This window comes from Myodes glareolus, chromosome 4, assembly GCF_982192425.1.
Source record: "Myodes glareolus chromosome 4, mMyoGla1.1, whole genome shotgun sequence".
NCBI classification, from domain to species: Eukaryota; Metazoa; Chordata; class Mammalia; order Rodentia; family Cricetidae; genus Myodes; species Myodes glareolus.
This window is the reverse complement of record NC_142029.1, coordinates 19107878-19120516: the sequence shown is the minus strand read 5'-3', so window position 1 is coordinate 19120516 and position 12639 is coordinate 19107878. Positions and strand designations below refer to the sequence as shown.

Sequence of the window (12639 nt, the reverse complement as noted above, 5' to 3'; positions counted from 1 at the left end):
TGTTTGCTCTGCCACCATCCTCCAAAGAATGTCCGTTTATTTCCCCTTTAGGACACAAGAATTTGCTGGCGGAGGTGATTCAATCCAAACAGAACATGTTTGATGTAAAATAATCTGGGTCTTTGACTATGGGACAGACAGAGAGCCACTTCTGCCCTCAGAGCACTTTCCACCAATGGCCTTACCAGTTCCCCCACTAAAGGTTGTGATTGTGTACACTGTTGATTGTTTTTAAGTAGAAACAGAGACTGGATGCAGTACAGGGGACGCCCCTTTGGATCCGTCAGAAGTTAGTTACTAATCATTCTTTCCTCCTTTGCTATTTGAATTTACGTGTTGATCTCTTTTGGGCGCTTCTCTGCATGTTTTCGGGCCATTTGTGTCCTTTTAATGAATTGTTCCTTGTTTTTTGCTAATTAAAGGGTGGCTCTTTCCATATGCCTTTCATTTGCCCTCAGCTATTGTGGCCGAGGGAACTTTGTTCTCTCCCACTCTTTACCCCATACTGAATTATTTGAGTTGTCTAACCACAATGACACATCGGAATCCATTTCCTGGCATCTTTCAAAATGATTGAAGTCCATCTCCTAACCCTACGTTACTTGAATTGATCTAGGGCAGAGCCATTTCCCTACTCTCTAAAACGATTACCACTGGTGCGTGTGTAGTTTCTCTCTCTCTCTCTCTCTCTCTCTCTCTCTCTCTCTCTCTGTGTGTGTGTGTGTGTGTGTGTGTGTGTGTGTGTTTGTATTTTGTTTTGTTTTTAGACAGAGTCTTGCTTTGTAGCCCTGGCTGGCCTGAAACTCTTATTGATTAGGCTCGTTTCCACTTCCTGGTGATCCTTCTGTCACCTCCTCATGAGTGCTGGGATAACTGATTGTGGCATTCGCAGGGTTCCCTGCCTCTACAGGGAATGGACAGAGCTGTTCTCCCATGTTGGGATGGATATCAGCAGTGGTGGAGTAGACAGTAGGACAGGCATTCAAACAGAGAAGCGAAGACCTGATGATGTAGAGGGAAGCCAGAGGGTCCAGGAGGTCACTAGAGGCCAGCACGGAATGAAGCTGTGGTGGGAAGGCCAGTGCCAGGTGTCAGGGGGACAGCTGAGCGACAGTTCTGTTCAGCTGGGTTCTGACAGCCAGGCAGAGCAGGCCCCAGCCAGCCGATGCCTGAGGTAGGGGTCATACCACCTGTGAAAGACCCATTTCCTCTTCACTAGAGCTGCTACTGAAAGACTTGAGAGGTGTTGGAGAAATAGGCTCTGGGGATTTGAAGCCACTGTCTCCACACATAATTCCTTTCCACTCTCTTGCATGCTTTCTTTGGATCCAAAGGAAGTACACATGACTAGAGGGGAAATGGTGTATCTGCCAGTCACTCACTCCTAGGGTGATGGAGCTCATGAGTTACGGAGATGAGTAATACTAACTTTCTTCCAACACCGTGGCCAACAGATACTGTGCCTGCTGAATCCTCATCTAGGAAGAGACCTTCTTCCCGTGACCATTCTTCATTGTGCAGAGGGCTCAGGAGGGCGGCATACCCCATCCTCACACTTGCCTGTGAGTCCCTAGTTTGGTCCTAGAAACAGCAAGCTAGAAGAGGAGTAGGCTGTCCACAGTGTCTTTCATGAAACTCTTGGCCATTCTGACCCCTAAGCTCTCAGCCAGGAGGATATGGTACCGGAAACACTGGGGATTTATGGGCTGGGCGTGGTGACACATGCCATTAATCCCAGCACTCAAAAGGTAGAAGCAAACACATCTCTATGTGTTCAAGGTCAATCTGGTATATATAGAGAGTTCTAGACCAGCCAGAGATACAAAGTGAGACCCTGCCTCAAAAAGTAAAATCAAATGAAATAGACCTTTCCAGATTTGTGGCAGGGTGGCACAGATACACAAGAATATTAGTCCTGAGCACTGTGTATTTGCCATCACAAACAGGACAGTGGCCGAGCATTTAGGTAGAGTTCCCACAGACTCTGATTAGAGTGTCGAGGCAAGAAACAGTTAGTCCGCACAGGTTTTACAAATATTTGGCACACAGTGTTGTCTGCTTTAGCCAAGGCAAGAATGGGAGGGAGATAATATAGTGGCCTGTAAATTGCAAAGGGAAAGGTGCTCGCTTATAAATGTGGCACGCAGACATGCCTGTGTGCGGGTGGATCACTACATTTGTGACATTTGCTTTGGTTTTGGTTTGGCATTTGGGGGTCTGGAAGACTGGGCTTTGTAGAAGGTAGTGTTCGGGTTTTGACGTGTTGCCTCATCTAGGATCTTGAATTTCTGGCTTCTGCCTCCATATTCCCTATAGAAGTCTTCCATTTGATTTCACCCACCCTAGGTACTATTGACGTCTTGGGTACTTGGGGAAGATATTTCGTTGGTGTTTAGGCTCATCATAGCCTGGCACCGTAGCTCTGCCATGGTCACTGGACAATGTAAGTCCTTTTGTACTTCTGGGCCTTGTGCTTTCAGGCGTCACTGTGGAATTCCCAAGAAGGCCTATACCTGTGAGGTGCTGTTTGGTTGCTTTTCCCTGCTCCACACTTCCTATGACCTTAAAGAACAGACAACAGGTCACTGAGAAGGACATGACTCCAAGGAAAAGCACTATGCTAACAGTTAAAGATGGGTACAAACTGTACCCTTGGCACTTTTGTGGGCAGAATGCCTTCCACAGTGGCATCCAAATATAATAGCTGCCCCAGAGGTGAACTCACCCCAGAGCAGCTTAAAGACCTGTGCCGCACAAAGGCTAGGGCCTCTTTTCCTCAGGAACAGGAAGGAAATTTCGTTCCTTCTGGGTGAGACCCGCTACCTCTCTCTAGACAAGTAGTGAGGAGGAGATGGTAGCCTGTGTACCTTTCAGAGGGTGAACATTGCCATGGCAACAATGTTCCAGACCTAAAACTGTCCTGGATAGTGGTCAAGAGGTGTGTCATCTATTCTGAAGCCTGCCATAGGAAGAACAATCGTCCCATTCCAGAGACTGCTTCCAGTGACGCTAAAATATCTGATATTGCTCTGCATGTTTAATGTTTGGCAGCATAATTGTCAGTATTATCACTAAAATTCCAGCCCCAAATCTCTGTTTTCTTGTTTCTTGCCCAGCCTGAGGATTCGCTCAGCATTTCCCCTGGGGTTTGAAAACATACATGTGTTCCCTAAAAACCTTGAAATTAGTTTTGGGAATTCAGGTGCTACTGATTTTGGGGATGCCTCAAGGGAGGTTCCATTGCTCTCTAGCCTTGTCCATGGCAACGTGGGTTCCATATAAGGGACCCCCTGCTCAAAAGTAACCACCAGGCCCCATCCCAGGTAATTAATCTCCCTAACAGACTTGGGGATTTATGCAAAGTGAGTGGCAGAATATAAAAGCTCATTAATCATCCTGGCATTGTGAGCTCATGTTGTTATGAAATAAATATGCTTACTAAGTGGATCCAGATGCTCTCAGATACGCACTTCCAATAAAGACTCTTCTCGCCTGGGCCACAGCGGTAAACACACAGGCTTGTTTGCAGCACCTCCTCGGTGCAATGCACATGCCCCCACCCTCTTTCCTTTAACCTCTTTCCTAGACATCTCCATGCTGGTGGAATGCTTCCTGAAAAGGACTCTAGGGAAAAGTCTAAAAAGGTGGGAGATGTTTCCCCACTTCTCAAGAGCTGAGGTCTGATGGGGAAATGGAAATCCCATGGTCGGTCATGTACCTGCCTGGAAGAGAATATTTTGTTCTGTTCATTTTCTTGTTTAACACATCAAATTCTCCAATCCAGGTCATTACCAGTCCCCAAGAGGACATGCTTGAGTCCTAGAGACCCACTGCAATCTGTTGTGTATGGATGAAAAGATGGGAGCTGTGTGCAGCTACAGCCAAAGCCCAGGTCCTTGATGTGGTGAACTGTCTTCCCAACACCACCCCAGGATGGGCACCGGGGCTGCAAGGCAAAGGTGGGGATCCAGAGTGAATTCAGAGCAGTGGGTATCCCGGATTTGGAGATGGACAGGTGGGGTTCCAGTCCTGACTGCCTCTTTCTAGCTGGCACTGTCTAAGGCCGTCCCAGCTCATTTTCTCTGTTAGCTGGAGTTGGTGGGATGATTAATGAGGTTGTTATAATAAACACCCAGTACCAAGCCAGGCAGTGGTGGCGCACACCTTTAATCCCATCACTCAGGAGACAGAGGCAGTCGGATCTCTGTGAGTTTGAGGCCAGCCTGGTCTACGGAGTGAGTTCCAGGACAGCTAGGGCTACACAGAAAAGTCCTGTCTCAGATAAACAAAACAAAACAAAAAACCATTTAGTACCTGTAATGCACGTACTTTCTTTGGAAGTCACCCTGTATGGAGAGTAGCTATTCTAGTTGGCTTTATATTGCCTTGATAAACACGATGGCCAAAAGCCACTTGGGGAAAGGAAGGCTCTTTCATCTTACTCTTCCAAGCCGCAGTCCATTATCAAGGAAAGCTGGGCAGGAGTTCAAGGTAGGAGCCTGGAATTAGGAACTGAAGTAGAGACCGGGGAGGAATTCGCATCACCCGCTTGCTCCCCATGGTTTGCTGCACTGCGTCTCTGATACAGCCCAGGAATGGTTCTGCCCACAGTGGGCTGGGCCCTTCCATATCAGTCACTAATCAAGAAAATGCCTCACAGATCTGACTGAAGCAATTTCTCAATTGCTGTTGCTTCTTCCCAGATGACCCTAAATTGTGTTGAGTTGACAAAAAACAAACAAACAAACAAAACCCCTGACTAACCAGCATTGCAGCATAGGAGGGTTGTTAAGGTGAGGTGGGTGAGAAGTGAGGAAGCTCTTGGCCTTTTACACCACTCCGATGCTCTTATGTGGAGTCTGCTCTGTTGGGAAGGGCCCCCTCACTGCCACCTTCAAATCCTGCCTTGTGTAGTTCCCACTCTCTGCTCTCACTGACAGTGTCCTGTGTCCTGGAAGTGCCCAGGACTCACCACCATTGTGTGCAGGTGGCTGGGGCCAGCGCCATGATGGTGACACTGGAGGAAAAGCGGGGTTACTTGAGACCACTCTAAGAGATGTGTCGGGGCTCCAAGCCATTCAGTCGCGAGGGCAAGGAAATCCTCCATTGACTTCTCCTATGGCCAGCTTCTTGCTAAGCTATTCATGCATTTCATTATTTAATTCTTGCCCTCATAGCATTCTGAGAAGTGTGATAGCTGCATTCAGGGATGCTGAGGTCACACCGAGGCCGATCTTGTTCAGGAGTCCATGCTCTTTCCAGAACACCTTCCTGCTTCTCTCGTATCTTTAGTAGGAAATTATGACAGGCGGAGCAAGGTAGACGGGTTCATGAGAGAAAAGCCATATGTTTGCTGAGTGTGGCTTTCGTGTGGTGTCTATGCATGGGTGAGTATGTGTGTTGGAATGCGCGAATGCCTGAGGTGAGAGGAAGGCCTCTGGTAGATGACATTTCTTAGGAGGCATCTACCTTACAAGCTCTCTCACAGGGACCCAAAACTTGCCAATTAAGCTAGGCTAGCAGGTCAGTGGTCCCCAGAGATCCATCTCTTCAGGTCTGAGATTACAGGCATGTACCTCAACCACTGACTTCTAGTGTGGATGCTGGGCATTGAACTCGGTTCTCATGCTTTTAAAAGTGGCAAGCAGCGTACCTACTAAACTCTCAATATAAGTATGGTTTTCTCTTCCACGACATGAACCCTCTCCTCAGCCAAGTGTCTGATAAAATAGCACATCTCTGAAACGTGTTTGCCCAGTTGTAAGCACTGCATGTGTAATATTTCTGTATTGATATTTAGTGGTGTATCCCACCGTACTGAATCTCTGAGACACCATCCTGCAGCTGCATGTGTAATATTTCTGTGTTGGTTGGCACTTAGTGGTAAATCCTACCATATTGAAGCTCAGAGACACCATCCTGCAACTTAAGAAAAACTATTTAAAATTGTTTAACCCAGTATTTCTTGGGCATAGTATGGGTCCCTATGGGTATGATACCTTGCCGTACTGTGAAAATTCCAGAATGAAATTCAATTGTACATGTCAAATTCCTTGTCTGGAAGGACATTTAAGCACCATCTTAAAGGAGTGGAGAGATAGCTCAGTTGATAAAATGCTTGTCATGGAAGCATGAGTACGTAAGTCCAGATCCCCAGAACCCATGTCGACACCGGATGCTGTGATGTGTTTCTATAATCCTAGTTAGAGGTAGGAGACAGGCGGAGCCCTGGACCTCATTGGCTAGCCATTGAGCTCCGGCTCAGTGAGAGACCTTACTTGAAAAATAGTGTGGCGAGAGATAGAAGACAGCACCCCACCCTGACCTCTGGCCACCCCACTAAGACACATACATGCACATATGCACTCACACGCATGTGTCCATATGCACGCTCATGCAGAACTCGGGTTCTCCCCCTGTAACCTCCCCTTCAAGTGTTGCCCTGCAGTCATGCCTAAGACTCCATGTTCTCCTTTGTTCTTGGTGACTCTGTGGGACTCCTGCCTAGGAAGGTCACTCTTCTTAACTATGAGTCCATTTTATCTGCCTTGTGGGCTCCTCAGCCTGTCTTCAGTGGCCCGGAGAGCCGACTTCGGGTGTCATGCCTTGGTCACAGCAGTGCAGTATAGCTTTAGTGTGAAGTCCCATCGTCCCCAACTGTGATGCATTGTTGTCTTCAGCTCCGTCCATGCCTTCAGGGGTTACAGCTTCTTCGGAATGCACCACCCCACTGAGCTGTCAGGGCTCTGTGTCAGGGGTCTCAAACTTGATGGCTTCACTTAAAGGGATCACAGGACTTGGGAACCCTTTAGACCAGTGGTTCTCAGCTTTCCTAAGGTTGCGACCCTTTAATACAGTTCCTCATGTTGTTGTGCTGACCCCAACCATAAAAATTATTATGTTGCTACTTCATAACTGTAATTTTGCTACTGTTATGGATTGTAAATATCTGACATGCAGGATATCTGATGTATGACCCAAAGGGGCTGCGGCCCACAGGTTGAGAACCACTGCTGGAGCTTGCTAGTGACAGTTTATATACCGCAAAGAGGCAGGTGAAATTGAAGAGAGAATGAACGTGCACGGGGGTAAAGTCAAGGGAAACCAGACCCAGATTCCATGTTTACCCTCCCTGGGAGTTTCACCGATTCCCCCACCAATGGTAGGTGAGTACAAATGTGAAGAAGCATGGCTGACCAGAGGAGCACCCCGGGCCTTAGTGCCCAGGGTTTTCGTTGAGGTCAGTCACTTTGAAGTGCAGCAGTTTATATGACTGATGTCAGGTATTCAGGCTCCGTTCCTCCCAACCCTTCACCCCAGCTCCAAAGCCAAAACGGGCCTCACCGTTACCACTTTGACAGGAGAAGCGTATCTGGCCACATTGGTACAGCGCATTTGTCCATTAGGCACAAAGCACGGATTGACCTGAAGTAGGGTGGCCCAGGTCTTTGAGCATACATTAGTCTGCTCTTAGAGGGATAGGTTAGGTGCTTGATGCTTATCCCCCAGGACCCTCCCAAGGGTCAATCCTTAGGACCTTGCTTTAGAACATGCAGGGTTTGAACCCCAAAGGCCTGCTCTGTTGTATCTTCCTTGGCCCTTCCCTTTTCTTTTTGAAGGCATTCATTGTTTTTATTTTATGTAAGTGTAAGTTTTGCTCTCTCAGAATCATGCAGTCCGGCTCTCCTGCAGTCGCCAGGTTTCCCCTTTCAGGACCTCACTCAGATTCTACCCCAGACAAGAACTTCAGGAGGAGTCTTAGTAGAGTGAAGGAGCCGAGTCTGTGACGTAGAAACGAGGCAGGAGATGCTTTAGATGGAAGTGCTGGTGTTGAGAGGCACACAGGGAGATGGCAGGGTGCACCCAAGTGTGACTGTGGGCCTCTCAAGCAAACAAGTCATGCTTAGACATTTTTATACTGACTAGCTGTGTGCTTCTGTGGGTTTGTAAGTTACATTGCTCAAAGGATGTAACTTGCAAAACAAACTTAAAAATTAAGTAAAGTTTAAGAACTTAATATGATCACCTAAATATTTAAGACCACACAACGGCAATGCCGGTTGATATCCTAACGTGAATGGGTGTAGTCTCATGAGGCTCCATCCCTAGATAAAGAGCTATAGATAATTATTGTCTGCTATGAGAGGAGGGGTCAGTCTTCTCAGGGATGAATGCCCTGATAGGTTATATAGCTTCAAGTGGTCATCCTTAAACACATGTACATAGGGGAAACACTAAATGGAATCAGCAGATTGTATTTATGCAGTAAGTGACATATGTTCATGTGTGCTTGCATGTATATGTATGCGTATGTTTGTAAAATATAAATACATACATATTTAAAGAAGAGGTCATGAATTGAGAGAAATGTATTGTTGTATTTTTGATAACACTCTGACACTCCCCAGGCTGCCAATAAAGTTAACCTTGAATCAGGAGGTGGAGTTAGTGATTTGCTGAACAAAATTAACCATGAAGTTTTTGGCTGACCCAGGTTAGGAAAGAGAGACACAGGAAGGAATAGGAAGGGCTTTAGAAAGATTCCCGGGTCTTTTTAATCTGGGAAACCTGGAGAGACAGGGTCAGCTGACTGTTTCTCCATTACTCTGTGGATCTGTCAGGTTTATATCCCAATATCTGATACCCAAGTTTTATATAATTAAAAGTAATTGCATTCAGAAATGGGGTCACAGAAAGAGCTGGGGGGATTCGTGTGGGGTGAAAATACTGTAAATGCAGCAGTCATGTATGAAATTCTCACACATAGTAACAAAATAAATTTTTTAATTAAATTAAAACGTGCAGGTTGTCAGGTGTGGTGACAGATGCCTTTAATCTCAGCAACTTAGGAGACAGAGGCAGGCAGATCTCTGTGAGTTTTGGGTCAGTCTGATCTACAGAATGAGTCCCAGAATAGCTAGAGCTATAACACTAAGTCCCTGTCTCAAAAACACAATGTGTGTATGTGGGGAGGGGGCAGGGGTTATTTCTTTAAATTTCTTATTTCTTTAAAATTTTTAAAATTTTTCTGAAAATTTTAAATATTTTTTTAGAGTTTCATACATGAATAAGTTAAATTTTGTTCATTTTCCTCCTTTCCCCAAATACCGTCTCTCATCTTCCCCTCTCCTTGTTTCTCCCTTTTGTGAATGAAATTGTAAGGCAGTTTCATAAGGTGTATTGTTCAGATCTAGGAATGAGAAAAACTGGGGAGATATCTCCGGTGATGAAGCACTTACCTTGCAAGCATAAGGACCGAATTCAATATCTAGAGCCCATGACAACAACAAAAATAGAGAAACGAAAGGCTCCGGACCCAGTAGCACACACTTGTAATTCCAGCACCCGGGAAGTGGAGGCAGGTGGATCCCAAGGTCTCACAGGCTGTTAGCCTAAGCCTAGTTGTTGAGTTCCAAACCATTCAAAAAAATAAACAAAACATAAACAAAACCAAGGGGGTTGGCCTTGAGGAATGACGGCTGAGATTTTCCTCTTGTCTCTCCCTATATACATGCACACATCATATACAACTGCACACAATGCACCTGCACATACACACCTTGCACACATGCAAGAAAAGACTGATGCAGTTATGCTGCAAGGAGGCCTCTTTTTAGTTTGTTTCCGGGCCGCCTAGCAGCTAAGACCCAAAATAATCACACAGAATCTGTATTAATTAAATCACTGCTTGGCCCATTAGCTCTAGTTTCTTATTGGCTAACTCATATCTTAATTTAATCCATTTCTAGTAATCTGTGTATTGCCACATGGCTGTGACTTACCGGATAAAGTTCCCAGGATCTGTCTCCAGCGGGGCTACATAGCTTCTCCTTAACTCTGCCTTCCCTCTCCCAGCATTCAGTTTAATTTTCCCTGTCTACCTCTATTCCCTGTGCAGGCCCAAGACAGTTTCTTTTTAACCAATGATATTTACAGCATACAGAGGGAAATCCCACATCACCTCTTTTAAATAAGAAGAAAGGTTTTAACTTTAACTTAGAAAATTCACATAAAACAAAACAGGTATCAAGCAAGAATTACAGTTACAATATTTATATCTACTTTATCTTTTATCATAACTAAGGAAAACTATATCTATTCTTCAACTCCATCAAAGACTCCAGAAGGATATAATATTACCTAAGTAAACAGGAAGTGCATTGTCAGCAACTTCCAAAACTCTAGACATCAGAGACATCTCACTGCCTGGAGAGTCACCCAAAGTTCTTCTGTACCGTTGGGGCTTCCATCTTCAGCCTACAGACCCATAGTATCCAGCAGACTTTTCCGCCTATATTAACAGTTTGTCAGGCACTTTATTCTGTGTCCTGCAGAATGTCTGGCAGACTCTTTCATGAAGCAGGAACTCTGAAGGACTGTCAGTTACTCCGAGCTCATACACCTTCTGGCCCTAAGTAAGTGGAGTTTGTTTCCTGTTTTAGACGCCCGTGAGATATCTCTAAAGAGAGCATTGTCTCTGTGGGCAGTGGCCTCTTTGCCAGTTGTGTTGAAGTCTGGTGCTCATTTAGTATGAGCCTGGAACTGAGCCTGGGGTGAATGATGTCTTTCTCTTCCCACACGGCTCTAACTGTCCCTGTCTCTTTTCATCTTGCCTTAAGATAACACAAGATTCCTCATTTTTACCCTCTTAGTGTGTGCAATTAGGTGGTTTGCAGTGTAGTCATTGTGTTGTGTAACCATCGCCTCAAGCTAATTCCATAAATTTACAGTCATGGCCAACAGAACCCTTTTTCCCAGCCACACCTCTTATATCCTGAAGCCACTTGGCTGCTTTCTTTCTCTGTGAATCTATTGTAGGAATTTCATATAAATAGAATTATTCAGTACAGGGCCTTTCGTGACTGGCTTCCTTTATTTAGCTTGTTGTCATAGACCAACGGTCTTCCATGTCATGGCATGTGTGAGTTCTACATTTGTTTTAATCGCTATGTAATATTCCATAATGTACTATACTCTGTTCATCTGCTTATGGACGCTTGGATTCTTTCTGTCATTTAATACTTTTTTAACACATTTGTGCATGACTTTAGTGTAGATGTATATTTCATTTCTCTTGGGCATATTCCTGGGATAGAATTGCTGGGTCAAATGGTAACTCCATATTTTCCTTTTAGAGGATCTGCCAAACTGCTTCCCTTGGCTGTGACACCATTGCTCATTTCCATGAGCATCACGTGAAGGTTCCAACTCCACCTCCTGTTGACATCAGTTCTCCATCATTCTGACTTGAGCCTTCTGGTGGGGAGTAAAGTTAGGGCTTGTTGGGGTTTAGTTTTGGCTTGAACCAATGTCTCATGATATACGGTTTGTGTATTTACTGACCATTTGCATGTCTTCTTAGGGAAGACATCTATGTGAATTCTTTGATCATTTTAAAGCTGGGTTGTTTCTCTTTTTATTACTGTTAAATTGTAACTTTTCTTTATGTACTCTGAATATTTATCAGATCTGTTTTCAAGTATTTTCTCCCAGGGGTTATCTTTCGCCTTCTTGATTGTATCCATTGAAGTGCAAAAGTTTTCAATTTTGATAGATGGTTTGTTATTTTCTTTTCTTCTGCTAAGTGCTTGGTTTTATGTTTAAGAATCCACTCTCTCATTCAAGGTCATGATGCATACATTTTCTTTTAGGAATTATAGTGAAAACTTGTAAATGGTTTTGGTCTCAGATCTAGTTGAAGTTAATACATTATGGATGGTGTGAGGTAAGGGTCCTGCTTCATTCTTTTGCATATGGATATCCAGTTGTCCTTGCACCTGTCTGCTGAAGAGTCGGTCCTCACCCTCACCCCCCACTAAATGGTCATAAAAATCATCCTCCCCCTCTCTCCTTCCCTCCCTCCCTTCCTCCCTCCGTCCATCTATGTATTATGTGTGTGTATGTATGTGTATCCCTTTTGTTTCTGAACAGGTAAGTGAGTGTAGGTCCTGGTGCAGTGAGAACACAGGCTAGCAAGAAGGTCCCCATGCCCTCACCTCTGCTTTGCTCTCTGTTCTACCACTTCTCTTTCGAAGTGCTGCTGGTGCCCCACTTGGGCAGCTCATCTTCACGCTGCAACTTTTACTACTCACAAGCCCTAAAAGTTTGAGTACTAAGTCTAGCTACTAGACAGATAGACCAGCAAGAGAATGCCGACACCACTGTCATTTAGGGTAGTGGTTCCCATATAATAGTCTTTGAAGCCCCCCCCCCCACCATCCTAGTACTTATACTCTTGCAATTCTGCCTGTTTCTTTATTTCCTTAGCATAATTTCATTTTATGAAACCAACACAAACTTACGACTCTCCCAGCAAGGGGTTGGGAAGGATCTGTCAGAAACTAGTTATCACTAAGTTAAAGTGAGTGCCTGGGACATTGTGCAAGGGCCCTTGCCACAATGCGCCAATTATCTTTTGCCTGTTGCATCAGCTCAGATTGAATTTACTGTTAAAGTAGTAGTCGCCCCACACACACAAAGAAAGTGGATTAAAGAACACAGTAAGTTTCTCCATGACTTAAAAACATAGGCGAGGGGAGATAATCTAATGCCAGAATGGCTGCTGCTTTGGACCTGAAGCATAAACACCCCTCACTTAGTGAGTGGCGTTCTGGGGGCTGACCCCAGGGCCTTGCATAC

The 12639-nt window shown here is 45.1% G+C and overlaps 1 protein-coding gene across 2 annotated transcripts in view; it reads left to right on the top strand.

The window, feature by feature from the left end:
- Thsd4 (thrombospondin type 1 domain containing 4) overlaps positions 1 to 12639 on the top strand; it is a 567279-nt gene that overhangs the window by 174792 nt on the left and 379848 nt on the right. The gene's annotated exons all lie outside the window — the stretch shown is intronic.